The sequence below is a fragment of the Schistocerca americana genome, chromosome 3 (assembly GCF_021461395.2).
Source record: "Schistocerca americana isolate TAMUIC-IGC-003095 chromosome 3, iqSchAmer2.1, whole genome shotgun sequence".
Classification (NCBI taxonomy): Eukaryota; Metazoa; Arthropoda; class Insecta; order Orthoptera; family Acrididae; genus Schistocerca; species Schistocerca americana.
In genome coordinates, this window is record NC_060121.1 from 294,443,064 (window position 1) to 294,470,510 (window position 27,447).

The 27,447-nt window shown below is 40.3% G+C and overlaps 1 protein-coding gene across 1 annotated transcript in view; it reads right to left on the minus strand.

Annotated features, from left to right (window-relative positions):
• The window catches only part of LOC124606037 (tyrosine decarboxylase-like), a gene marked incomplete at its 3' end in the record, with an annotated part of 215,061 nt that extends 191,791 nt beyond the window's left edge, over positions 1-23,270 (minus strand). The window contains exon 1 of the mRNA XM_047138001.1: positions 23,222-23,270. The remainder of the gene's footprint in view (positions 1-23,221) is intronic.
• Positions 23,271-27,447: the final 4,177 nt, after the last annotated feature.

Here is a 27,447-nt window from a genome sequence, read left to right on the forward strand (position 1 = left end):
TCTAAACTAAATTTATACCTTGTAAGGTTTGTGAAAACACCAAAATTTAGTATAATAATTCTTCATATATTTTTGTCACTACTATCTTATCTTTTTTAATTAAATACACACTTTGAATTTATTAATACTTTACAAGGCTTGAACTCTGAAACTGTCTCCCAACATTAACACCAGTGGGGTGCTTCCTGGTAGTTTGAGTGAAACATTATTTTAACATGTTACAATACAAATGCTTACAGATGCCCATTGTGCACCCTTTCACCAATGTTATGCAATATTTGATGACTGAACAGTTAAAACAAGTTTACTCTCTTTGAGAGCAGAATCATCACAAGTATTTACAATGATATGTGATGAATGAGGTGAAAAGGGATTAAACAGTGTGGTCATAAGTTCCTTTTTTCTTAATATTGAGAGCCTAAAGGATTACATGAGGAGAAATGAGTGAACAGTGAATTTTATACTTTGCAGTGTCATCTGATGCAAAGGAACAAGTAAAAAGTAGTGGGAAGGAAAAACAACAATAAAAAGTAATAATACAGAGGGAGGTGGGAGAGGTGGACCAGCCAGAAGCAGTTGAGATGACGACCTCCATCCAACCACTTACTAGACCTGCAGTGGAAGGAAACCTCCAGTACCAAATTGGAAGTCTCCTAGTTAGTGTAAAATACACACAGAATTTTGGATGTTGCCAATAATGTTAAAATCTGGAATAACAAATAAGTATGAAAGCAAGATCAAATATAAAAATATTTAAAAAGTTTGAAGGGCTGTGAATCAAACTAGTTCACAGTTTCATTTGAGGTGTACAAGAGATAAAGAGGAGTTAAAATATCAACAGAAAAGTAATAAACAGGAGTGAAATGAGGTGGGTCTACTACCCAGAAGCATGCCAAGATCCACTGGGCTGACCCTGCACCCAAGGCCAATATCCTCATCCAACCAGCAGTCTTGGCAGTATAGTTTTTTGTATTATGATGCAATATCATACTGCCACCCTCTCTCTACAGCCTATAGCTTGTAATAGACAGGAAGTGCAACTCATAAATATCTACACACTGTCTGGTACAAATAACAGATGAGCAAGCCCCCTTTTTTCCAATAAAGACATCTGTCCTTTCTTGACAACAAACCACCACATAAATCTTGGTGGCAATTTTAATTGCATAACTGAGTCTGTAGACCAGTATTCCAATCCTACAAAATGCCAGGAGTTTGCAGATGTAGCTATTAAAAATTAGTGGATACCTGATGCCATTTTTTCCCGAGCACAACACTGTTCACACACTTAGATAATGGTGGTGCAAGTAGGATGGATAGAATATAAATAATTATGAAATGATAGATCACTACTCACTTTCAAGATGGTATATTGAGTTGCAGACAGGTACAATCGAAAGATTGTTACACAATAAGATTTCAGCCAACGCCTTCTTCAGAAAAGAAAGGAAAATACCTACACATCTACACAAACACGAATACCTCATACACATATGGCCACTATTCCCAGCTGCTCAGTCTGTACCACAGTTCTTGCAATTGGGAGTGGGGCAGTGAAGGGGGAGGGATAACGGAGTATGTGTAGGAGTTCATGGGACAAAGGGGGTAGAAACTGTTGGGTGGTGCGTGGGTTGCCATAGGTTGAGGTCAGGATAATCGGGATAATTATGTTAGTGGGCCTCAGGGTGGTCCACCACGCTCTTGGTGACAGTTTGGTGTTGCCATTCATCAGAGTGAACAGCTGGTGTGTAATCACATCAATATAAAAAGTTGTGCAATGACTGCAGTAGGCCTGGTATATGATATGGCTGACTTCACAGGTGGTTGGGATTCTGATGGGGTACAACAAGCCTGTTACAGGACTGGAATAGGAAGTTCTAGATGAATGGATTGGGCAGATCTTGTACTTGGATCTTCCACAGGGATACAATACAATATGATGTACCTCATTTCATGGTACAATGATCGATAATCAAAGCCCTGATGAAGGATGTGGTTCAGTTGTTCCCATCCAGAGTGGCACTGGGTGAGGAAGGGGGGGCAGCTGGTGCTTTAGAGTGGTTGGAGGATTGAGGGTGTGTGAGGACATGGCATGGGATATCTGTTTGCAGATAAGGTCTGGGGGATAATGCCCATCTGTGAAGGCGTTTGTGAGACCATCAGCATACTGGGCAAGGTAGTTCTTGTCACTGCATATATGCAGTCCCTGGCTTGGCTACATGGCAAGGTCTTCTGGTGTGGAAGGGATGACAGCTGTTGAAATGCAGGTCCTGTTAGTGGTTGGTGGCTTTAATGTGGACATAAATGTGGATGGAGCTGTCGGAGAAGAGGAGGTCAACATAAAGGAAGTGGCACACTGGGTTGAGGAGGAGCAGGAGAAGTAGATAGGAGAGAAGATGGTGAGGTTGTAAAGCAATGAGGAAAGAGTGTCTTGGCCCTGAGTCCACCAGGACGACTGGCCACTGCCAAAATGAGTCCAAGAGCAAAGTGGACCACCCTGTGGCACAACACGCAGCTAAACATAACATGTTTGATTTTAATGGCCGTTTCACAACCCGAGTCATCTGGAGCCTCCCTTCCACCTCCAGCTTTTCTGAAATGTGCAGAAGGGAGTTATCCTTATAACACATTCTTTACTTACAAAATTATCCCAGCCTCAGCCTACAATAACTTATTGTCCCCACATCCCCCACTGAATAGTATCTATCCTCTCTGTCCTATTACTTCCTCACATTTCACATCCCCTCCTCATCATTGTGCACAATTCTCTGTCACCATACCCACCAGGCCCATCTTTTCCCATCTCTGTTTCTGTTTTTTTCTGCTACAATCCTCCCCCAATAACCTCCCATCACTGACAGCTTTGTCCTGCCACCTTCTAGTCCCTGCACACTCTGCCAGACAGTGCTCTTCTCTCCCTTCACTTGTACTTTACTATCTCTCCCCTTTCACTGCCTTACTCTCCACTGCTACTTTCACTCAGTGTGAGGACTGCAGTCTGGCCAGAACAGCCAGAGATAACAGTTATGTGTGTATGGGGTGTGAATACGTGTTTGTTTTCCTTTCTTTTCTAAAGAATGATTGGGCCGAAAGCTTGGTGTGTAACAGTCTTTTTGTTGTGTGTGTATGCAATTCATGGTGGCATATTTACACTGAGTAGTAATCTATCCTTTCATATCCATTGACATTCCAACCTGGACATTCCACTGATAGATGGAATATATGTCTCTCAATAATTAAAAGACAATTTACAAAAAGCAGAAATAGAAAGTAATAACCTTTAACAATCACTGTGGTTTCCTGTGTGTCAAGAAACTAACAGGTAGTAGGAAGGTAACTAGTTTGCACTTCTGGAAACTTAAAGACAAGTCTACTGGTTATGGATGGCCTATGAAAACTGTGTGGAAGAACTTCATACAAAAAGAGGACACTTACAGCTCAACACTTGAATTGTGGACTGGTCTTGCAAAACCACAACTGAGGAACACCACAATGTGTTATGCAAGGGAGGAGTACTTCTGGAAGAAAAGCACACTTTAATTTTACCAACAGTGTACAAATATTTGTTTGTTGCCTCCTTAGGCCACTAAGGCCACAACAAAAACCTTCAACTGTACTTGAATAAAAACAAAAGTATGATCCTACAAACAGTATGGTAGATTGTAGATTTAAGGAAGAAGCTGTACATGTCACAGACATGCTATTCAACTATCGTACATTAAAGGATATTTCTTAAACAGGAGCTACATTCTAGGAACAGCTACAGGCAGGCATTGGTTGGCTGCAAGCCTCTGTTCTGTTATGCTGGAATGACTATAACATAACAAGCTGGAAGTTAGGCTATGTACTGTTGAATGGGAAACAGTTTGGCAAAACATCAACCACCCAGTGCTGCCAACATGCTACTATTTGTTTTATAGCTAAATCACTACATGTTGTTGGGCCAATAGCTCTTACACTATCTTCGTAAATTCTCACACGAAATTTTACTTTGGAACATAATGCAAAGCTGGACATCAACAATTTTAGATGCCTTCTCAATCTGTAGTATCTGATAGAAAATCAACTCTAAACTCCATAAATGAACATTCTCTATTTCAGTGTGCATGACATTATTAAAGTCGTTTCTAGTGCTTTATAAAGGTTAAGATACTTCCTGCTGGTGACAGCAGTGTATTTAATACTCATCAGTGTATTTAATACACTCTAACACAAAAAAATGATGCACCATGAAGGAATAATCTGAATATGATGGAAATCAGGAGATGTGATGTACATGTGCAGACAGACAAATGACTACAATTTCAGGAAGACTGGATGGTTTACTCAAGAGAAACAACTTCACAAACTGAGGAACTCAATAACACAATGGGACACCTGTGGGCTGAGGATGACACGGCAGCCGGTTGGTACCGATGGGCCTTCATGGCTTGTTTGGGAGGAGTTTAGTTTTAGTTATTTTAATAACACACTGGTCCACCTCTGGCCCTTACACAAGCAGTTATTCAGCTTGGCACTGATTGAAATAATTGTTGGATGTCCGCATGACATGCCCACAATGCTCCAAAAGTCCTCAATCAGGGAGAGCTCTGGCGACCTTTCGGGCCAAGGCAGGGTTTCACAAGTGTAACGATAAGCAGCAGAAAGCCTCGCAATTTGCGGGAGGTCATTATCTTGCTGTAAAGTAAGCCCTGGATGGCTTGTCATGAAGGGCTACAAAAATGGGTGTAGAATATCATTGACATACTGCTGTGCTGTAAAGAATCCATGGATGACAACCAAAGATGTCTTGCTATGAAAAGAAATGGCACCCCACACCCTTACTCCTGGTTGCCGGGTGACACGGTGGACAACATTCAGGTTGGTATCGCACTGCATTCTGGGGCATCTCCGAAAATGTGTTCAGCCTGGAATTTCATTGACTGAAGTAAAATTGTATTCAGTGATGAGTCCGGCTTCAAACAGAGCCATAATGAGCAGTAAAGATGTGTCCAGAAATGTCCTGGACAGCAGTGAGATACCAACCTGGCTGTCACCCACCATAAGGCCCGACAACCAGCATTGGTGGTCTGTGATGCCATTTCTTATTATATTAGCGCTCCCTTGGTTGTTATCTGCAGATCCCTTACAGCACAACATTATGTCAATGATATTCTACGCCCCATTTTGTTCCCCTTCATGGCAACCCATCCTGCAGTGTTCAGATACATTATCACTAGTGTCCAGCTTGACACAGTCAGGTCGTTTAAATATCTGGCATAACACTGCAAAGCGATATGAGGTGGAACAAGCTTGTAAAAACTGTGATATGGAAGGCAAATGGCTGACTTTGATTTATTGGGAGAATTTTTGGAAAGAGTGGTTCTCCTGTAAAGGAGACCACATATTGGACATTGGTGCAACCTATTCTTGAGTCTGCTGAAGTCCTTGGGACCCATACCAGGTCAGATTAAATGAACACTCTGAAGCAAGATAATGTTCATCCACACATGGCAAGAGTTTACAATCCTTTCTTTGTGCTTGTCAAACCATAGTTTGGTTATAAAATGTCACCAGATCTCTACCAAATTGAGAACATTTGGAGCATTATGGGCAAGGCCTTCCAACCAGTTCAAGATTTTGATGATCTGACATACCATTTGCACAGTATTTGACATGATATTTCTCAGGAGGACATTCAACAACTATCAACCAATGCCAAGTGAAATAACTGCTTACATAAGGGCCAGAGGTGACTCAAAATGTTATTGACTTACTCAGTTTGTGAAGCTCTTTGTCTTGAATAAATCATCCAATTTTTCTGAAATTGTAGTCATTTGTATGTCCATAAATATACATCACATATACAATTTCCATCTCATTTGGATAATTCCTTCATAGTGCAACATTTCTTCTTTTTTCCCTTAAATGTATAGCTACTCAACCTTTCTTCTTTTTAGACCTGTAGTAATATGGTATTAGCTTGAATCTATCAAGATGAATCTGTTAATTGTGGAGTATGAATATTCACAATTAAGCTGCTGAAGTTCATCCTTTTTTATTTATGTTTATTTGTGAGGGTTGTGATGCTTTGATTTGTCTTAGATATGGAGCTACTAAATCTTTCTTCTTATTGGTCCTGTAGTTGTATGATATTAGCTTGAATTCATTAAGATGAATCTGTTCAGTTGTGAAGTATGTACATGCATAATTAATCTGCTGAAGTTCATTCCTTTTTTCTTGTGAGGGATGTTTTGACACATGACACTAAATGCATTTTCTTTAATAACCTTGGCTTTATTCAAAGTGCAGTATTTTGTTTTGCTGTAGCTATTTCAAATGTAATTATACCATATTAACTGTGCAGAGCTCTTTTTCAGAGGCATTTACCCTATAATGGCCTGGGGAATACACTGAAAATCACTAGAATAGGAAGGATACTGTTTTGGTCAGGTTGGATATCTTTATAAATTAGTTGTGCAAGTAGACTAAAAAGGTCTAAGGAACACATTGAAAACCAGTGGATAGGCTGACTACTGCTGTGGTCAGACTGAGTGCTGCTGACAATTTTCCATGTGAGTAACCTATTATCAGAGGTACGAGGCATGTTCAGAAAGTAAGTGAACTAGATTTTTATAAATTTTTAGAAGAAAATGTATTTGAAAAAATTAGGGTTATTGTTGATACACATGTCTACTGTTTTTCAACATAATCATCATCCCATTCATTGCACATGATGAGCTGTGGTGCAAGCTTGTCCTCATTGAAGAACTCTCCCACTAGCTCCTCCCCCACTTCAGAACCTCTTTCTCCACCGGCTTGTCCTTAGAAAATTTAGTTCCACACATATGTGCCTTCAGGGAGATGAGAATAAAGACACTTAAACTTTCACAATTTTATCAGGAAACTATTGAAGTATTTGTAATAAAGTTTCCAAATTTACTGCCCTCCAGGAAAGCTCACACACTCAAATTATTCTTGGGACTGAGAGCTGGCTGAAATGCAAAGTGGAAAAAACTGAGTTATTTAATGAGCCATGGAACATATATTGCAAAGACAGATTAGAGGTCATAGGAGGGGGATTTTCATACATACTTCTGTAAGGATGACATAGAAATAAGCATACCTGTCATAGAGAAGAAGCTTAAGGATTTGAAAACAAATAAATCACCAGATCTGGATGGAATCCCAGTTCGATTTTATAAAAAGTACACAACAGCATTGGCACCTTACCTAGCTTGTGTTTATCATGAATCTCTCATCCAGTACAAAGTCCCCAGTGACTGGAAAAAGTGCAGGTGAGTCCAGAATATAAGAAAGGTAAAAGAATGGACCCACAAAATTACAGACCAATATCCCTAACTTCTGTTTGCTGCAGAATCCTTGAACACATTCTCAATTTGAATATTTAAACTCTCTGATAGGGCAGCTGTTCTTCTCTATATACATAAACAATTTGGCAGACAAGGTGGTCAGCCTGCTGCAGTCATTTTCTGATAATGCTGTGGTGTATGCTAAGATGTCAAAACTGAGTGACTGTAGGAAGACACAAGACAACTTAGACAAAATATCCAGATGGTGTGATGAATGGCAGCTAGCCCTAAATGTGGAAAAATGTAATTTAATTCAAATGGGTAGGAAGAATAAATCTATAATGTTTGGATACAGTATTACTAGTATCCAGCTTGACACAGTCAAGTCATTTAAGTATCTGGGTATAACATTGCAAAGTGATATGAGTGGAATGAGCATGTGAAAACTATAGTAAGGAAGGCAAATGGTCAACTTTAGTTTACTAGGAGAATTTGAGGCAAGAGTAGTTCACCTGTAAAGGAGACCACATATGGGACACTGGTACAACCTATATTTGAGTACTGCTCGAGTCCTTGGGATCTGTACCATGTCTGATTGAAGGAAGGCATCAGAGCAATTCAGAGGAGGGCTGCTAGATTTATTACCGGTAGGTTTGAACAAACCTTAAGTGTTACAGAGATGCTTCGGGAACTCAAATGGAGATCCTTGGAGGAAAGACGGCACTCTTTTCAGGAAACACTGTTGAGAAAATTTAGAGAACTGGCATTTGAAACTGACTGCTGAACGATTCTGCTCCCATCAACATACATCATACATAAGAACCACAAAGATAAGATATGAGAAATTAGGGCTCATATGGAGACGTACATATAGTAATATTTCCCTCACTCTATTTACAAGTGGAACAGGAGGGGAAAGACAGGTAGTGGTACAGGGGACCCTCCACACACACATACCTTACACTAGCTTGTGAAGTACACATGTAGATGTAGAAGATGGTAATCTGAAGGTGCCAAGTCAGTGGAATATGTGGATGGTTCAAAACATTCCCAACCAAATGAGTCCAAAAGACTGTGTGAGGACAGGTGTTGTCATGCAACATGCACACTCCACTTATCAGCATTTTTCTGCTTTTGTCCTGAATGCTCTTTTCGAGATCAGTGCCCAATATCACTGGGTACTGATGATCTTCCATAGAGGCACAAATTTGAACAAAATGACGCATTTTTGGGCCATCAACAATAAGGTCATGATTTTTTGCCTTAAATTTTGGCTTTGAATTGTTCAGAACATGGGGCATTGGTGCGACATCACTGTGATGTCCACCATTTTGTCTCAGGCCTGTAATGAGGCACCCACATTTCATCTCCAGTCACTGCAGAGCTCAGAAAATCCTTAGCTTGCAATTCAAGTCACTCAGAAAACTCACAGGTGCTACTGAGCTGAATTTTCTTGTGCTGCTCTGTCAGCTGATACCAGACCCATTTTGTACACAGTTTCTGCCATCTGAGCATTTCTGTGAGTGTATCATATAAGAGAGTTCTGGACAGTGGAGGAAACACCACAAGAATTTCATCTATTGCCCATTGCCAGTCTTCACAAACAGTTTCCTCGATCTTTTGCAGCAACTCATCAGTCAAAATGGAGAGTCTCCCGGTCCTTTGTTCAACATGAACATTTGTTCTGCCTCCACTAAACATTCCACACCACTTAAACACACTCATTCAGTTCATAACACCTAACAGTTTTGATTGCCAAAAAACTTTCGGAAGGTATTATTTCTGCTTTGAGTAGAATGTGCCTCACACTTGGCAGGTTTTCTTATCAACACCTTTCACACAACTGGACACTACAATTGTTTTCCTGTGAAGCTCATTCTGATCAAGGGATCCCTCTTATCACTAACTTACTTCCCAAAAATGCTTTGAATTTAGATGCAAACCATGTTGTGTATGATATGAGAGAGTGAGAAGGCAATGCAACAGTCACACCTATGTTTGATGCTTCTCCCCTGACTGATATTACCAGTTCTGCATTAACACATTCCATGTAACTCTTCATCAAGGGCTCACAATGCTGGTCAAAGAATGGCACATGCTTCACATTGATGGGAGGCTCCATTCCTAGCCATGAGCCTGATATCATCTTCAGTTGTATAGTTACAATGTGAAGTTCAAAGGTTTTCTTTTCCAAAATCCTTACACAAAGTGCCTAAGTTACAGATGAAAATGCTGACTGCTGCACTTTGCTTAAAAATACCAGTTATATGTACCTGGTAATTACTTGTGATGGTCCTGAATTGCTCCCTGATGACTAATAGACAGCAACAAAGCCTCCTAGGTCATCTTAAAACTTTTCTCCCTGGACTTTTCTTGCACCTTGCACACTGTAGTGTCAAGACTGCCTCTGAGCTTCACAGGTTTCCAGGATGGTGGGATGCTGGATCAATTGGGTCATATCCACTGAATAGGCTATGGCTAAGTTCCTGCCCTATAATTGGTAATCTGATCCAAGTTTATATATCATTGTTGTGTTAATGGTCAAAGCACAAATAAATAAAGAAGAAAATAAATAAATGCTTTAGCCCTCACTCTCCAATGCAGTGTAGCTATTGGACACAGCTTGATGCAGCTATCAGGCTTCCAGTGTCCCGTAGACATTTCCACTGTTTTTAAAGGCTTGACTGTATTGTAGTCTTCTGATCTTACCATAACATTACTACAGTTGCTCACAAAACTAACTCCTCTTACACTACCCGGGTTGCCAAAACAGCTCAAAGTTTCAAGATAAGCTTTTTTTTCAGTATTCTGTAGTAGCACCAGCAGTGACACTCACATCTTATTCAGAAATGGCAAGCATCTTCCCTGATGTAGGTTATATCACAACATCTAAAATGAAAATCATGTTCACATTCCTCACACACATTGCCATCCTTGATAATTCTGTGTCAGTTTCCACACATGTCCTTTATTAGACTCAATGTATTCTGATAAATAATGTCTTTAAAGAAAATATGGAACGATCAGACTGCTACTCACCACAAAGAGCAGACACTGATTCACAGCTAGGCACTATGAAAGAGACTACTAAAATATAAAGCTTATAGGCAAAGTCCTTCTTCCAAATAATAACACACAGTCACACAAGCACAACACACACACACACACCACACACATACACACACACACACACACACACACACACATACACACATGTGATTACTGTCTCCGCACTCTGGAGCGCAAGGGATGTCATACCTCCCACAAGCAGCAATCTGTCAGTTGGATGGTGGGGGTAAGGAGGAAGAGTGGGCAGTGGGGGATAGCAGGGTTAGGAGTGGAGGAAGTTGCTCTGTTGCCTGTGGGAGTGTGCAGGGACATGGTGTGGACAGGAGAGGGCTACTAGGTGCTGTGTTGGAAAGCAGTGCTTAAGGGGGGGATGGGGGGGGGGGGGGGGGGGGGAAGGAGGGATAGATACAGAAGGAGAAAAGCTAGTAGCAGTAATGGTGGGATAGAAGGCATGTGTAGTACTAGAGTGGGAGCAGGGAAGGGGATAAGTGGGTGGAGGACAGGGACTATTGAAGGCTGAGGCCACGAGGCTTACAGGAACAAAGGATATATTGTATGGAGAGTTCCCACTTGTGCAATTCAGAAAAACTGGTGTTGATAGGAAGAATCCAGATGGCACAGACTGTGAGGCAGTTATTAAAGTGAAGCACAATGTATTGCCAGCAAATTCATCAAATGGGTAATTCAGATGTTTCTTGGTCACAGTCTAGTAGTGGCCATTCAACTGGACAAACAGCTTACTACTTGTCGTGTCCATGTAGAAAGTGGCACAGTGGTTGCAGCCTAGTTTGTAGATCATGTGGCTGCTTTCACAGGTAGCCCTAAATTTGCTACGGTAGGAGATGCCTGTGAGAGCATTGGAGTAGGTGGCAGTGGGAGTATGTATGGGACAGATTTTTCATCTACTTCTTCTGCAGAGATATAAGCCATGAGGCAAGGAGTGGGGAGAAAGGGTGGAGTGGTGATAGGCAGGGATGTTATGTAGGTTTGGTGGACAGTGGAATACTGCAGTGGGAGGGGTGGGGAGGATAGTGAGGAGGATATTCCTCATTTCAGGGCATGGTGAGTGGTATTCAAAACCTTGCCAGAGAATGTCATTCAGTTTATTCAGTCCTGGTTGGCACTAAGCCATGAGAGGAGTTCTCCTTTGTTACTAGGCAATGGGTATGGAGGTTGAAGGTGACAGAAGAGACAAGGCACAGGAGATTTGTTTCTGGACAAGGCTGGGAAGGTAATTTCAGTCTGTGTGGGCCTCAGTGGGACCCTTGGCATACTTAAAGAGGGATTGGTTGTCACTACGGATGTGACAACTATGACTGGCTAGGCTGTATGGAAGGGACTTCTTGGTATGGAGTGAATGGCAGCTGTCAAAGCAGAGGTGTTGTTGCTATTTGGTAAGTTCGATGTGGACAGAGATACTGTTGTAGCCATCCTTGATATGGATGTCAACATCAAGGGTGGAGGCCTGTTGTGTTGAGGAAGATCAGATGAAGCAAATGGGGGAGATGTTGAGATTTTGGAGGAATGTCAGTAGGGTTTCTTCATCCTTGGTCTGGATCACAAAGATGTCATCAAAGAACCTGAACCAAGTGAGTTGTTCAGGATTCTGGATGGTTATGGAGGATGGCTCTAGATGGTCCATGGACAGGATGGCCTACGATCGTGTCATACTGGTGCTAATTGCTCTACTGCAGATCTGTATGCAGGTGATGCCTTCAAGGGAGAAATAGTTATGGGTGTGAATATAGTTGGCCATGGCAACCAGAAGGAGATTATAGATTTGCTGTTGGTCACACTATGGGGAAGTTGGTGCTCAATAGTGGAAAGACCATGGGTGTCGAAGATTTAGTGGAGGGAAATCGTTTACAGAAAAAAGAAGGATGCCAGTTGTTAAAGTAATTGTGGCTGTGGAAAGTTGGAGAAGGAAATGGTTGGTGTCTCTTATGTAGGAGGGTGGGTTACAGGTAAGCAGAGCTTGGCAGTTGATTCAGAAGATGGGTTTGCCACTGATTCATCATCAAATGGTCACCATGGATGGTCTGTAACTTAAACACTCTACGGTTCCACTGCTGGACAGAATGGAGACACGACTGCCTGATTGGAGCATCTGGGATCTCTTATTGATATTCCTTTTCTTATACCGCTGATACAGTCCCTCTGGAAGGAATAAGTGAAGTGTTCCTTAATAATTATAATGTCAACTCCATCTAGCCTATTTTGGTCCCCAGATGCAGGTTGCTAAGCACTGTTGTAACTACATTGTAGAGGTTTTTATAACATGTCAGTATCCCATTTGAACCTGATTACTACACACTCATCTCCACATTTGTTTATATGGCCTAGCTGGCCATTCTTCCTCACCTGTGAGGGGAGCCATAAACCTGCCCTGCAGAACTGTTTGCTTAATAGCGACATTGCCAGTCCCCATTACAGGATGTGTCCACTGGTCCATTAACTTCAGCCTTCTGTCCATAGCTGTGCAAAATTTTCAAGAATTCCCCAAATCCATGTCTATACTTAGTCATGGCATGGCTAACCTTTTGATTTATATGATCACTAAAAAAATTCTTCTCAGTGAACAGCAGCTTAGCTTCCTTCCATAATTGATTAACTACTTGCTGGCACACTTGTTTTGACTTGTCAAGATGCATTGTAAAAGTTTTTATACAAATTCACACTAAACACAATAACATTGGCTCTATATGCTTTGCAGAATATCACAACTGACTCACTGACAGACACACAGTGATTTCAGTTGGTGCAACTGAGAACTTCCCAAGTAAAATCTGACACTTGTGTGCCACTTGTTTCAAATCAGGAATCCCAGGCATACACATGTGTAAAGCATTCAGTTCAGTCCAGGCAGGCCATAAAGCTTAGCAGGCACTTTAACATTGGCCATCATAATAATGCATATTCTATGAATTAAAAAGCTGACATGAGATTTAAGTTTTCTTTCACGTTTTAAAAGAGATTTTGTGAGATATTGCTGGACTCCCCCTCCCCATTTTGAGCTCGTGCAGTTGATGGAGATCCTCTGAGTGATGTAATAAAAATACGTGTACAAAATTTAAATGCTTATGTAAAAACCACAACTGATAATCAAATAAATTACATCAACAAAAGTCACATTCTACATTCTCTTTCTGTTTGCCATGAAGATATTCAATTGGTCACAGAAAATGTTTCAAATATAGAGAATTTGCTAAACAATGAAGCACATTTTATTAATGTTCTGTGCATCACAGAACACTCGCTAATGATTAACCAGATACTCTTTTTCTATACCAGGCTATGTATCAGAAAATTATTTCTGTAGAAACAGTTATAAAAATGGAGGTGCTGGAAATTTAATCAAACAAGTATTCATTATAAAATTATTAGCATGTTTCAGCATCTCAATGGAGACAGGGAGTTTGAGCTGACACTCTATGGAGTCAGTGATTCAAATATACTTGTAGCTCATTTGGAAATTTGGTCTCATTCATAAATAAACTTGAATACATTCTAATGGGCTTCATCTACACAACAAATCAACAGTGTTCTGCGGAGAGTTCAACATTTATTTTCTCAGAACCAGCAAAAAATAAGAACTATGCTGAAGCTTAAAGATATGTTCAGCTTAAAACAGAAAATAACAGCTCCAACAAAAATCAGAGAAACACTGCTACCAGTACTGCTCTGGATCAAAGATGGTTTGTACTGAAAAATGTGTAAATAAAAGTGTCAGTAATCATGAAGTTCGAGCTGTCACCCTCACAAGTTACTTGCTGTCCACTCAGAATAATAAATGAACTGTATATGTGGACTGAAGTGACATATGAAAATTTGTACCAAGGCCAGGATTCAAACCCAAGTCTCCTGCTCACTAAGCAGATGCACTAACTGCTGTGGCACCTTGGCACAGTGACTTTGAGCAATCTTCCCCAATCCAAATTCCCATTCACACCTCAGCCCACTTGGTATTCCTTCTAAACTATATGGAACCGTGTAGTTTCATTTGTATAAATGAACTGTACAACAAAAGGTTCAATACACATAATAAACAAATAGTCAATTCCCTATTATCAGGAGAAAGATGAGAAACAGTTTTGCAAAAAGATAACACCAACAAAAAGTTTGTGGAATTCTGTAGCATTTTCAGTGATTATTTTGAAACTGATTTCCTGCTCAAAACACAAGTAATAAAAGGCACAACCCCAAAAGAACAGAGATGGTTAATAACAGGCATCAAAACCTCAAGTGCAGGGAAAAGAGAATTGCTGAAAGACAGAAAAAGACAATAACATACTCCCTTCCATGAACAGTTACATTCAGAATCAACCTGTGATAACTTTATAACAGAATCAGCAAGTAGAAGTCAAGCAGTCTGGAAAGTAACAAAAAGGAGGTAAATAAAGCAACCCCAAAATGGAAAATATCACCCTGAACCATGATTCCCAGGACATTATACATTTTTCCAGGTATTACAATGCAGATTTCATAAACAACTGAATGGTCAATGATAAAAGAGATACCAGTGGTACAAACAGACAAAAGAACAAACTACACTCTTGTCATTTTTCAGCCTATACTTGCAAAACAACTCCAGATGAAATCATACATCTTGCAAACTTTTTCAAGAAAATGTCATCAGGAAGTGATTCTATAGCATATTATTTCATAACAATGTGTTACTAACATTTCATTGCCTCTTGCAGATACAGCCACCTTATCTTTTCTGACACAGATAATTTCAAACTGTCTATAGATTTCTTATTGGTCTCTGTTCACAAGAAAGAAGGCACATTCTATAGGGAAAACTATACACCAGTCACATTTTTATCAAGCTTTAGTAAAATCATGGAAAAAGTAATATATAACGAAATAAAACTCTGTCTAAACAGGAATTGAAAGACCCAATGGTTCCAACTGACTGCCTTGTCATACTCAGCCAACAGATGTCACTGGATGCAGATATAGAGGGGCATGCTGTCAGCACAATGTTCTCCTGACCGCTGACAGTTTTTGGGACTGGAGCTGCCACTTCTTAATGAAATAGTTGTTCAATTGGCCTCACAAGGGCTGAGGGCACCCTCGCTTGCCAAAAGCACTTGGCAGACCTGGGTAGTCACCTATCCAAGTGATGGCCAAGTCTGACAACACTCATCTTCAGTGATCTGAAGGGAACTAGTGTGGCCACTGCAGAAAGGCTATTGTCTAATGTATAACAGCTTAATGAAATTTTTTGACAAAATAAATTTCTGATATTCAATAAAAATAAATAACTAGAGTCATCTACGGTTTTATACAGTATGCTTTAGAATCAGTGGAGAAAAAAAACAGAATACCACTGTATGAACGAAAGTTCTCATGGCAATTCCACTAATAAAATATGCTTGTGTTTCAAGCCATGTCAAGTAGTTAACTGCCCACAAGCTTTTGGCAGAGATTTCCTCTGCCATTGTTATGTGGTTGATTGTCATGTTGTCACCAGTGACATCATTAGTGCTCAGTCCCATATGACATATGGTGTGATTGCCACAACCAGTTCAACTTCCCAACGAAAAAATGCCAAGCCATACTCAGTTGCAGTGCAGCTGTTGAGTATGGCCTGGGATCCTGTGATTGGGGAGCTGAAAGTAGTCATGGCAGTCGTGCCACCAAAATGTTACCATATATGGTGTGAGACTGAGCACCAGTATGTCACTGATGACAGCACAGCTATATAAGTGCAATGGCATCCACAAGTCAACCACTTGACGATAGCAGAGGAGATCTCTGCCAAAAGCTTGTGGGCAGTTAACCACTTGACACGACATGAAACCAAAGAACATGTTGTTCTTAAAATACCACTGGCATTTTTTAAACTTAAGTAAAGCCCTCAATATTCTGACCATTGCATAAGTTACTGTTGGAAAAGCTCCAAGTATATGGCATTAGAGACACTGCATTAAAATGGTTTACACTGTAACGTCCTGTATATAGAAGACCTAGATCTGAACATTGAGTATAAACAGTTACTGTTTTTGCAGATGGCTCATGCATCCTTATTATAATAGGAAGCACACCAAATCAACTACAAGCAGCTGTAAATAAAACTGCAGCCCAACTAAGTGGGTTGTTTTAGGGGAGTAAGTTATTGACATGTGCCAAAAAAATAACATCACTAAATTTCTGTTTTATACCTGATGCATGCAACACCAGTGTGATAATAAACTCCAACAATATTACATATCCTTTGAAAGCAAAAGTTTTAGGCATTTGGCTTCAAAACTACTTCAAATGACATACACATATAAACAAAATAGATGGAAGTCTGAATAAAATATCTCATAGTCCAGATTTACTTTCTGTTACAACAATTTTTCATACTTTGCCGAAATCCATAGCATTCTGCTACACAGAATAATATTTTGGGGCATTACACCGCCTAGTTAAGTCATTTTCTTAACTCAGAATAGAACTGTAAGAAAAATGCAACATGCTCAACAAACAGATTCTTGCAAACTCATCTTCCGAGGTCGTAAATCCTCCCCTGGTATATACGTACTAGAAACTTGCAAAAATGATAGAAAAAATTTAAGGGACATATATAAAAGTAATGTACAAGTCAGATTGTGACCCCTACAGTGATGAGTTGACTGGCTGCTGGTACATCAGGATGGCATGCCATTCCCTTTCCTGGACGTGGGTGCACTGATGGTGGTTAGCTGCAGTTGAATAGTAAACTATCAGTGTAACCTCCCTTGTTAAATCAGTCCTTTATTCGTGACAGTTAAAGAGAAGGAATTGTAGCTGGAGAGGAGGTCAGTGCCCTCTGTGATGCAGGCCACCACAGACACTGAAGGGCACCAGCATCACTAGTGGTCTGCCTGGAAGGTGGCATATGCTAATACCATTGCTTGCTGGTATAAGGACTGCTACACAGAGCCAATGCAAGGTGGAGTGTTCTCAATCATGCCTGACAGAGAACAGCCCTGATTGCTTGGTCATTCCTTTAGCGGCAGCATACAGCACACCAGATCAGGGGGTGCTTATCTTGTGGCTTCAGGCCTGCTGGAGATGACGGCTCTGGTCATTGGACAGTAAGAATGTAGGCCCTCATGGGTTGGCAGACAGCGAGGGTCTACTTAGGCAACAAGGTGGGCCAGGCTTGAATCCGCAGCTCATCAGCAAAGTGCCCATCAGCAGAAGGGAGTCACCCAGCAGACATATGTAGACAATGTGGCCCATCAAACTGTCGAGTCACCCACTGGGTGACTCGACAGTGCGATGGGGCCAAGTTGTCTATATCCAGACTTCAACTCAGGCAGTGACCTGGAGCTAATGGTGGTAAAGCCAGGGAGTGACAGCCTGCTGCTTCATCTTAACTGCAAGTGCTCTTCTTGTACTTACTGGCTGGTACTAACTGCATTGCTCAGCATATAACACACATCTGGACATTAACATGCACAGACTGAGAAAGATGGCCTGATTTGGGTGGTAAATATGTGAGCCAGCTGGCTAAGGTTTCTCCAGTGGCAGCACTCCCACCATGGGAAACACAACAGGCTGGAGCAGCTGGGAGTTGCTGTTTGATAACGATGACTTCATTTGCTCTGGTTTTCCCGTCTAGTCACTCCTTCAGCAGCCCTGCTGGAGCTGTAAGATGTCATGACTTTGGTTTTTAGAGCCACTGGGTCGCATCTTCTACCTCATCAGCTTCGTGTATGAGTGTTCTTGCATCCTGAACATATGGGTGCTTTTCCACTCTATGATGTCATTCTGCTGATTGATGTAGGGACAGTTTATCATTCCTAGTGGAATGTTCCGCAAAAATTCTGCCCCCTTCAAAAGATTAAGTATTTGGTTTGTGACCTTTTTACATTTCTGGACAAAATAATCTTAACACATGTCGACTGGAGCTGGACGGCACATATACATTGAGGATGTGGATGCCGAACAGCGTGAGAGCCATTCCTCTAGCATTAGGAAGGTACACTACATCTTCAGCAGGGAATCCAGAACAGAGGAGGATGGCGACTCCACTACTACCATTGTCAGAAGAATGGGAGATGGTGCTGTGTAGCCAGTGGGGGTGTAGAAATCAGTGACAAACACTTCTTGGAGGAGGGCAATGTCGACATCAGCAACATAAATGGTCTCTTTGAACATTGCCAGTTTGTGGGAAGCCTGAATGGTGACCAGATTCATTGTCGTGATGTGGTAGTATTGCGGGCGTGCTCCCACCACTGGCACAGATGTTCCGGCAGAGAGGTCTGACTGGCATGTAACAATCGGTACAGCCACTGTAGCCGCAATCACTGGGTGGAAGGTGGATCAGGCACCTCCAAGGGGCAGTGCCTGATGGGGGAGCCACCATCTTGATCTGCTCCATCGTCGACTTCATCAGCCCAGGAGACTGGAACAGGTGGCAAGCGACTGTCACACTCATCAAGGATGAGTTGTGGTGATACTGCTGTAGTGGGGTCCAGGGACTCTCCCTCCATGGGATCCATCATTATCAGGTGGAATTGTTCCTTAGATGGGACATCTGGAGTGGCCACTCCTGTCATCAGAGCGCTTAAGGAAGATCACTGTCTTGTCTCCACTCCACTGCCTGTGATGCCACATGAAGAAGTGTGTCGTCGGATGGCGTTTGACTTCTCTTCTTCCGTTTTCGGGTCAACTGCTGCTTTTGGAGGTGCTGTTCTGTATCAGATTGTGGACGTTCAATGTCCGAGGTCGCGCCCATCTGAAGAAAAGCAGATGTAGCCACTGCACTCGCATTGATGTCCATTGCAGAGGTGGGCAGGTCTCGAGCTCTGGAGAGGTGGTGATCTCGTAGCCGTCGGAGAAGATGGTGCTGGTGAGGTCGTGGCAGCACCGTCATTTCCAATGGGGAGTGCCGGGGGGGATAACAGGCGCTTCCTGAAGTGACGCATCGGGGCTGCGTATGGCTGTGGCGTAGCTGTCTGGTGAAGAAGTGACTGTCGCTTTGGGAGCTGAGCAACTGGTCGGGACCTGGAGAAAACTGCGGCAGAGACGGTCTGACCGAACATGGCCCTTTGATTTGGTGGACACCATTCAACACGTAGTATGTCGTGAAAGTCAGCCATTCGTCCGCGATGTGCCTCACAACATTGCCATAGGTTCAGAAGGCTTTGACGACCATGTCTTGTGGCACTTTGAAAGGGAGCTCAAACACTCATATTGTACAAAGACCTAAACCATCGTGATCTATGGTTACCTCTCCAATATGCCCATCAGAATGCTTCAAGTTGAGTCCGTGTGCATGTTGTCAAGCTATCTCAGCACATGCTTCCTCCGTCATCATTTTCATATACTGCCAGTGATGAAGAAATGAACACCTATCACTTCCTGTGGGTTCAGACGTAGCTCTTTGCGAATGAATAGTTCAATTTTGTAAGCACGTGGTCGTGCAAGTTCGGATTGGAATGTTACTTTAAGTGTCGCTCGGTGGTAACAGTGTGCCATGAGGTGCAGTAGTAATGGACGCTACACAACACGAAGTATCGCGACGTGGAAGTAAACAGCTGCGGTGCACTGTCCGGCGCGCAGAGCCGCTCCGCACATGACCACGGCCAAAAGCCGACTGTCCGCTCAGCTACCTAAGCTCATTCTTGTTCATGCACTGTTTCTATTCAGTAGCAGAAGTTTTAGACCATGTGAAACACTATAGACATAAAAAAAAACCGTCGTGTAAACACAGCTACTGTTAGCAGTGAAAGCCGGTTTATACATTTACCGTATATACCAAAAAGATAATTTATTTGCTGAAATATTACGGTGCGCAACTAACATGTCATATTTCGTGATTATGGTATTTGAACTTGCGTATTACAAAAATATGCAGATCTCTCTTAAATACGTCATTTTTAGTGCGGTATGGTGCAGTAAAGTGTGGGAGATGTGAAAACCGATACTGTATTAGTGCGCCGGCATCATCTGTGCCCACTCTTTAATGCAACTAACCGTACCATAAAACGGGTTGACTTGGGACACTTTTTGTGTTTCCTTAGCTATTTCTCAGAGCCCATGAAACTTATGAAAAGGATATGTATATCAAAAGTTAGGTCTGGGTCAGTAGGTTACATTTATGTATCAAATATTATCTTAAATTTGGTCATTTATTTTTAATTTAATTGTTTGTTGGTGTCCCAAGTCACCCCACAGGGTGGGGTGACTTGGGACATATGGGGTAACTTGGGACACCTACAAATATTTTCCACAAAACTGCAATCACCTCACCAAAGAGGTGACTGGGGACAGTAAAAATGTTTTTCTTTTCTCATTTTAAATATGTGACACCAATTTTAGTGTCTTTTAAGATGAAATAATCAAAATTATGATATATTAAAATTAAAAACAAATCTTGAAAAGTTAAAAAAGAATCAAAAGAAATTTTTATGATATTTATTGTCTTAAAATAGTGTTTCATATATATGAAAGTACAAAAACGAATTGTTTCATGTTGTTTTTAATTACAGTAATTAGATTTTTTTACACATTAGGTACTGTGCAGTTTCATACAGGAACTTGTAACGACTACGACGAACAAAGAGGGGAACAAGTTTGCACAGAACTTGTGAAATACAAACTTCTTGAATGTCTTCTACATTTGGAAAAACATAAATGTCTGATTGCTTCTGAGACTTTCTCATAAATGAAGTTTTCTCTTTGGAATCTTTTATGGCCAATATTTTCCCTATGAATGTTTTCAGAACAACCTGGGATTTTTGTCCCACATAGTTAAACATTACAGAAATGAAGTCTCCTTCATTTAACTCATCCTCTGAAGTGATAGGTACTGGTGTATTAGTTCCTCTAATTGCGGCATCTTTGTGCTCATTGTATTCTTCAGTTGAAAGATGATCATCTGTGTCATTATCATAGCTCGGATATTTTTCACTCTCTGATCTTAAATTGTCTTCAGCAGAAGGCTTAGAAGTTGAAGGTACTAATGGAGCATTAGTGTCACTGTTGTCATGAGAGTGTGAGTCATCAAGATCCTCCAAATGTACATTTGAAATGCTTTTACCAGGTAGAACAGAAGGTATCTTTCGTCTCACACAAAGTGGCTGTGTCTCCTTTCTGAACAATTCATGCAAAAATGTACGAAATGCATTGTCCAGTGTTTGAGAGTCACCTTCATTTTAAGTAGTTCTGGGAATGAGTTTCAAGACCTGTTGTGGATTGAATGGAAAAATTCCAGTTTTCTTGAATCCGGCTTTTAAGTTGTGTCTTGTTTGGTCATTGTAATTCATAACATTGAGCGTCTTCTTCAGTGCTGCAGGAAATTTGTCCTTCATAATAGGACCCCGATTCTTCAGCTTCCATTCTTCTAAGACTTTGCGCCACTCAGCCTTCAATGAACAGAAGTAAGCCACGTCAAGAGGTTGGCACAGATGTTTTGAACTGGATGGAGGTAATATAAATTTAATGTTATGCTCCCTGCACATCTGTTAAACATTTATGGAGATATGGCTGGACAAGTTATCTCCTATTACTACAGCCTTCGGCACTTCTTTGGCCAGCTTTTTCACGTATGGAAGTATGATTCCTTCGAACCAATCTGAAAATATACTTTCATTAAACCAGGAAGTTTTTGAACATCCATTAAGTGCACCTTTTGGGCCGCCCTGCTTCCAAGTATCATACACATGCGATGCACCATAAACTACATAAGGTGGAAGCAGCTCACCACTAGCTGTGCCACGGAACATGACACTAATACTACTTTTTGAACTGTCCATTATATTGTACACACGTTTTGATCCTCTTTGGCTAATGACCCTTTTAACTCCAGGATCGTCAGTAATGTTGGTTTCATCATAATTGATTATTGCTTCAGGAGGAATGCCATCTAAACATTTTTGAAGTTCAGAAAAATATTCTTGCATGATTGTTTGGTCAGTTCTAGCATGTGCTCTTTTGATATTCATACATCATCGCTCAGACAGAATTTGCTTGTGTCTTTTTAGGAAAGACACAATCCAGTCCTGTCCTGGAAGGTTGTTATTAAACGTTTTCACTCTTTTTCCCAGCCTATCTAGATATTGTTTGAGAATTACTCTAATATCCATTGAAGTCAAGGGAAAACCCCACTCACTCACAGTTACTAAATTGCTTACTATGAGGTCTTCCTCACGAGAACTGAGAGAAGTTTGGCCACCAGCTTTCTTGGGTGGAGAGTCTTTTGCTGATGATACCCATCTCTGAACAGAGCTCTTGGGGACACCGTACTTATCAGCTGCTTGTCTTACAGACAAAGTTTTAACTTGAACATCTGCCACAGCTTTTGCAAGATTCTCCGTAAAATATCGTTTGTAAGGCCTACCATCAACCTTCCTAATATACTCTCTAGGCATCTGAAACAACATTAACAGTTTTCTTGTAGATATTTAAAGTAATATGTTCTTCAAACTATGCTGCAAAACCAAACACATTGATAAACAAGTACACACTGTAATATCAAATGTGATGTAACCTAACATAACCTAACCTCACCCCTTAACCTAACCATAAAACAATAAGCAAATACTAACAATGACTCCAATGTGCATAAGAAATACCAACAACTTCATTTTAATGCGCTTTTGTGCATACAACTGTCTTTATTTAAGTCTAATGAAAGGTTTCTGCCAATCAACGACATGTCCCAAGTCACCCCAAGTTTGCTGTCATTTTCAAAATTGAAAATTCCAGTCCAAAATATGGGCCTAATTTTTTATCTTTCTGTGGTTATTATTAGAGATAATTTAAACTTTAACCACATTTCCACTATTAATCCATAACAACCAGCACACCTTCCTATTTCACTATCAATTTTTTTGTTAATATTTTGCCATTTTCAAATATTGAAAAGTAGTACTTACATAGATAACAAGTTGTTCCCTTCAACCTGAGGACATCAGAACACCATCGTATAAACGATAACAATGAGCAAAACACAGTTCTGGCCACCCACTGCTGCCAACATAATAAAAAACAAAACGCTGTCAAAATGTCCTGAGTCATCCCACTGTCCCAAGTCACCTCATTTTACGGTACTAAAAATGCCATGTTTTGGAGAGATCTTTAATGTGGCGTTTCTTTGAAAGTGTCAGGAAAAGTGACTTTAGCACAGTGCCTCTTGGTACCTACAGAACATACGGTAGGTACCACCCAAATGAACTGCTCAAATGAACTGTTGCCAAATACTGAATTCAAGGTTTCCCATTGTCTTCTTACATGAAATATAATTTCTTCTTTGGTGATATGGATAATTTCTTGCCTGTTTTAAATTATTTCAGGCAAAAACAATGATGATGGAAGAGTTTTCGACAGCCGTAATTCAAGAATTATGGGAAAAGTGTTGCCAACTTTCCTAAACTAAAAGGCCAGGCGCTCAGCGGGCAGTGCGGCACTATGTTTTCGATTTTTTTCATTATGATATGGATAATTTCGTGCCTGTTTTAAATTATTTCAGGCAAAAACAACAATGATGGAAGAGTTTTTGACAATTGTAATTCAAGAATTATGGGAAAAGTGTTACCAACTTTCCAAAACTATAAAGGCCAGAAAATATCTGAAACGAAATAAGATCTATTATGTGCAGTCTTATTTTTGGAATAATTATATTGTGTAACAGTCAAGAAGGAATTCACATTCATTTTCCTAATTTGGAATCTGCTAGACTTACAGTTATATATACAATTAACTGAGAATATATGACATATTTGAATTACATATCTTTGATATTAGGGAAACAATAACCAGCACACTTGAAGTACAAAACGGATAATATGCATCGCTATCCAGTTATAATTTAAACATGATTTTTTACCCATAAAACGTATATTTAGTGTTGTTTCATCGAAATCATCCATGCATTGTCGTGAGGTTGATACCGTAGCAAGCTACTGTACTGAATAGAACTTCTCTGTTCCTCTCCTCAGCCTAGTTGCTAGCGCACTCCTTACTGGAATGAAGTACACGACTTCTGATTCATAGAACAGTTTCCTTCGTAATTGTGTAGACCCGATACTGTGCTGACGTCAACTCAGATGTAATTGCGTTCCGAGTAACACTATCAGCTATTTATATTTCGTAGTTAAGTTTCTGGTCTTGTGTATGTGTTTTCTGATCAGCTCGGAATACACACCAACACAGCATTAGTTTCAATTGTTGTGCTTTTTAATTCCATGTAATAAACATTTTCATGGGATATTAAAGCATGCTTTGAAACCTTAGTTACGTGCAATTATTTTTCCTTTAATCAACGTGTATTTTAATACTTTTCTACAGTCCAGAAAGAGAAAACCGGAAAAGTCAAATGATTGTGAATAAAGCCATACGTCCGGACCTCAGCTGAATTACTCATCTGCCAGATAAATGGTATTAAAAAGAAGCCAGAGTTAACTCTACAAAAGCTGATTTAGCAACACCTATATGAACAAAAAGTTACTAGAAGTAAACTCTACAGAAAATGTCTATTATTATAATACCATAGATTGACAGTCATTAGCTGTTATCCAACATATTAGAAATTGGGGTGTTCGATTAGCTTCCATTAATTGCGTATGTTTTTCCTGAACGTTATTTCAACATACGTTATATGACTGGTTAGTAACCTACTATATCTATGAGTTGTAGGAATTTGTCAAGGTAGCGGTGCCATTATTACGACATAATGCTGTAATGTTACTGGCTGACCTACTGCACCTTGTACTGCATAAGCTTAGGCGTAATGGTAATTATTGTAAAATGTGTTTGATGTACGCTGTTGCAGAAACGATCTAACGACGACAAAATTTATATAGTTATTTTTATTTGTGTTTCACGAGATTTCGCTTACCTCCGCTTCTGTAAGTTGCTGCATCATTAATGGTACTTTTCCTCATTTTGAACTGCTTTCTGTGAGCGTTAGACTTAAATTCACATTGACATTACATTAGTTAAGTAACTAGAAATTTTGAAGGCAAAAAGTTAGTGAACGCGACTCATCGAACGGCACCGATGGACAAAACAGTTGACAACTTCATCGACGAATTTATTTTTAGGCTACTTTTAGCGCAATATCTCTGAATGGTCTCAGGTTTTCGCTGCGCCCTGTAAAACAATCACAAATTTTCTCTGCAAAATGCGATCCCGTTCATCTCTGTCTCAAAACGAGAAATCCGTTATCGTGTGAATAATACAAGAACGTATAAATCTAGGTAGGTACCGTTATTTATCAAATTCAGGCATTTGAAACATTTGGTGTATAAATTAGTAAATGAGCTCGAAATAAAACATGGTTGCCTTTTAATCGAATGTCCACAGGGCCGATTCTAGAGCATTTTTCCATATAAGCAACATATCATTTGAATGCTCCCTACCTTTGCCCCCCACCCCCGTCACACACACACACACACACACATGCCGCCGTTCTCAGCCCGTCATCAGATTATTGCTGCCTTTCCTTGGCTGGGAGCTTGGTAAGACAATTTTAGTAGTAGCAACAGATACTCACACTCAGTACTTAGGGTAATCGAGCCAGACGACAGCTTGCAATACATTCAGAAAGCCGCTTTTTTTTATCTTTTAATACGAAGGGCTGAATAGTTGTGAACCAGATAATCGAGACTACTGTATCGTCAGCGTTTAAAGATCGTACTACTTTTACTTCCTCGAACACAAACTTGACGGCTTATTGTGATGATAAAGAATTACACTAATAAAATACCGTTTTTTATATAACATTTGTAATTTTTTAAGAACATGGAACGAAGTTTGAGTACAAGTAAATAAAATAAGCTCTGACTTGCACCAGCGTTTATTCAGCTATCGAAGAAACGGTTGTACGCCCTGCCTTTAGATAGGTCATCACCTAAGCTTACAATTCGTCAGTTTGAAGAAATAACATCTTCAAAAAATTTTCCATTACTCGTAGTAGGAGACGAAAAAACATCTTCACAGCCTTTGGTTGTTTTTAATTTTTCTTCCTTTCTTGCGCTCTTTTTCTCAACAATACGAACCACATAGCTTTTCCTTTTCAGACCTATTTTCGTTTGTTGATTCACAGTCATGAAGACAGTAAAATACAGAGTAACTTCACAAAAGTGCTGGACAAGCGGCAAATGACCATTGTATTCAGAGGGCATCCATATGGTAGTTTATAGAGGGGGGCGGGGAGGCTATACCTGGGGTTAGCCCTATTTTTAATATTGTGAAAGACGAATGGCGACTTGTAAGTAGCCATAACAGTGTTCCAGTTCTGATGGATTTTTCTTGACTAAAACACTAGGCCACAGTACTCATAATCTATAAAAACGTATAACACGTTACTTTAATTATTTTATTGAAACGAGTGAGTGTTTTTCAACACAAATGCATGGGCAAGGTTCTTATATTTTAAAACAGAAAAGAAACTAAAAATCTACACCCCATAAGATTTTACACTGTTGTTGATATAAAAAGCAAACTGTAAAGTAAATTATGGATTTTACATTACTTATATTTGAAAAAAAACAAACTGTAAATTTCTTTTCTCGCCGAACTGGTCAAACACTTGTGCTCGCAGTCAGGGTTTTTCTCTCTTTTCCTGTGGACACTAAGAAGGCGCAAGCCTAACAGATTGTCTTTGCCTGTAGTAGGCCTACTTCTCAGCTACGTTTCCACTCTATGCAGTGTGATGAAGGGATAGAATATAAGCAATCTCCTTACTGCTGGATAAAACATAGTTTCTGCAAGTATATCATGGAACTTTGTTTCTTCCAAACACTCCTTATTTGTCCAGACATTACGCCATGACATGGCTCCTGCTTACAAATTGTTGATTGATAAAATTTTTGCCAACTTTTTCTGTCTCTCATGGAATCTTCTCTCTTCTCCTTTTTCATTAAATGTGGCTGAAGAATTTCATATTTGACTACTATATCTTCATCTTTTAAAAAATCTCCTGATAAGTGACGTGATTATGGAAACCATGTACTCATTGTAAAGTGCCACTTTGATACACTTTGTATAGTCTTCGAGCGGTAAGAAATGGACAGTCACATTGTATCTGCGGTTCTGCCTTGTAACCCGTGTTGGGATTTTTATATCTACATCAAGTTTCTTGCACTCTTTTATTACTGCC